Here is a 2479-nt window from a genome sequence, read left to right as displayed (position 1 = left end):
TAAAAATCAAATCAAAACTCCAAAAATGTAACCATTTTGGTGTCCAATGTGTGGAGCTTACTCAAGATCTTCTGGGCTCCATGGCCTTGGATGGCTCCGCTTCTCTGGCTCTGCCCTCTGCAGCACACATAGCTTATCTCATAGGCTAGGGTGAGTTTCACTCCACAGCAGTAGCTGTGGGTCATTCCAGGGTCCTGGCCTCTCCAAGTTGCTAGGTTCCCCACTGCAGCTGAGGATACACCGTCAGCAGTGGCTGCTCATGGCCTGTCTTCAGGGACTCCAGCCCTGCCTCACAGTGCCGAGCCTCAGCTGCTCTCCATGGTCTCTTTATGCCTAATCACCTGAAGGACCCTTACTCGTTACCCAGTTCAGCTATCAGCATGTAGTGCAACTGTGCCCCCTCTGGGCCACAATTTTCATTTTACTGACCCTGCGGAAATATTCCCAGATTTTACCTCAATGATGCTGGTCTCTTGTTAATCACAGTCCCAGCTGACCAGTGTCAATTGTCCCAGTAAAGGTTTCATGTTAGTGGTTCTGGTCTCTTATTGATTATAGCTGGCTCTTCAGACCCAAATGACCAGAACCACGGATTTTTTTGTTTTGTTTTTTGAGACAGGGTTTCTCTGTATAGCCCTGGCTGTCCTGAAACTCATTCTGTAGCCCAGGCTGGCCTCAAACTCAGAAATCTGCCTGCCTCTGCCTCCCAAGTGCTAGGATTAAAGGCATGCACCACCACTGCCCAGCAGAAAGATAGATTCTTTTTTTTTTCTTTTTTTTTTTTTTTTTGAGACCGGGTTTCTCCCTGTAGCCCTGGCTGTCTTGGAACTCACTCTGTAGACCAGGATGACCTCGAACTCAGAAATCTGCCTGCCTCTGCCTCCAAGTGCTGGGATTAAAGGCCACCACTGCCCGGCTGACAGAGTCTTAATAACCACATGAATGGCCCTGACAGAGTCTTTATTTCCCTCTGTAACGTCATATGCCAGACCTCCATCATCCACACTGCTCAAAGCATTACCCTCTTAGATCCTACAACAACCTACTAAGTTCTGAACACTCGGGCTTTTCTAGCCCAAAGTTCTAAAGTCCTTCCAGGAGCCTCCTCACAATGTGGGCGGGACTATCACAGCCATTTCCCGTGAACCTGGGGGACCAGTTTCTGGCTTAGTTGCTTTCTATTGTGGTGAACATCATGACCATAAGCTGCTCGGTCGGGAAAGGGTTTATTTGGGTCAGAGGTTACAAGTTCAACATCAGGGAAAGCCAAGGCAGGAACCTGGAGGCAGAAACTAGAACAGAAGTCATGAGGGGTGATGTTGACTGGCTTGCTTCCCCTCGGATTCTCAGCCTGCTTTACAACCCCAGGACCACCAGCCCAGGGGTGGCACCATGCACAAGTGAGGGCTGGTCCCTCTCACATCAGCCACTAACCAAGAAATGACCCCAGACTGGTCTACGGGAGAATCCGATGGGGGCGTTTTCTCAGTTTAGGTTCCAACTTGGGTCAAGTTAACAAAACAAAACAAAACAAGTGATTGGTCCCAAGGAAGTGACACCCTTCTTTAGTGACTGAGGTACATCCCCACAGACAGCCCTAAGGGGGACTCAGGGCCCTGGCTGGGGGTACTTGGTCTGTTTGAGATGGTAAAACTGGCAAGGGGCCAGAGTCCCGAAGGAAAAGCTTGATGATGAGCTACGGAGTTGGAGAGCCACAGCAAGGTCCAACAGCTGGAGGGGGTAAGCAAAAATGATCTGCCCAGCACTGGGACAGACATGGTCCCTTTTTGGTCTATTCTTCGTCCACTGGCATGGTTAGGGGCCGGTGGTCAGAGGCCAAACGAGTTACCTCCTGCCTCAGCTTGTTTCCCTCACAGCAGGCTAGGACTCTCCTAGTTCTGACTTAAGGCCCTTGGTATGTATGAAATTCTTGCCTCTCCTGTGGCTGCCCGGCCCACCTCTGACCACAGCGGAGTTTGCGCCCTTCTTCCTGCCCTTCTGTGTCTGCTGTTCTTCACTCCACAGGGCAATTTGTCAAGAGTAATTGGACGCTGAGCTGGCTCTCTCTGGAAACACAAGGAAATGCCTAGGCGGCAGGAACAAGAGTCATACGGGGAAGATTCCCATGATAAGGCTGACCTGTGGCCAGAGGCCCGACCCACCACAGCTCAGGAAGAAAAGATGTCTTGTTAGAGGCTCCAGGGATGGAAGTAATTTGTTATGCTTGATATTTCACCCCCTTCCCATCTTTTCTCCCCTTGCTTTTCTCCCTAATTCTTAAAGAGGCTCCCCCTCCAATGACCAACAGAGCCCTTGTCACCTCCAGAGCTGATCTCTGTGCGTGGAACATTCTTGGTTTAATTTCTTGGATGGGTTGACAGATCTGGTTATCACACGGATCATCCTATTCTCCTAAGAGACACTTGGAGGAGGAAGGTGAGTTTATATAACGTTACTTACGCCAGACAAAATGCATTCT

The 2479-nt window shown here is 50.0% G+C and overlaps 1 long non-coding RNA gene across 2 annotated transcripts in view; it reads right to left on the bottom strand.

Moving 5' to 3' along the window:
- Positions 1–1209: 1209 nt before the first annotated feature.
- The window catches only part of LOC116093422, a 4695-nt gene continuing 3425 nt past the window's right edge, over positions 1210–2479 (bottom strand). For both annotated transcript variants that reach the window (XR_004119710.1, XR_004119711.1), the window contains 2 exons: positions 2321–2422; positions 1210–2086 (listed from right to left, as the gene is read on the bottom strand). This is a non-coding gene — a long non-coding RNA (uncharacterized LOC116093422). The remainder of the gene's footprint in view (positions 2087–2320; positions 2423–2479) is intronic.

The sequence above is a fragment of the Mastomys coucha genome, unplaced genomic scaffold (genome assembly GCF_008632895.1).
Source record: "Mastomys coucha isolate ucsf_1 unplaced genomic scaffold, UCSF_Mcou_1 pScaffold16, whole genome shotgun sequence".
NCBI lineage: Eukaryota > Metazoa > Chordata > Mammalia > Rodentia > Muridae > Mastomys > Mastomys coucha.
This window is presented reverse-complemented; position numbering and strand designations above follow the sequence as displayed.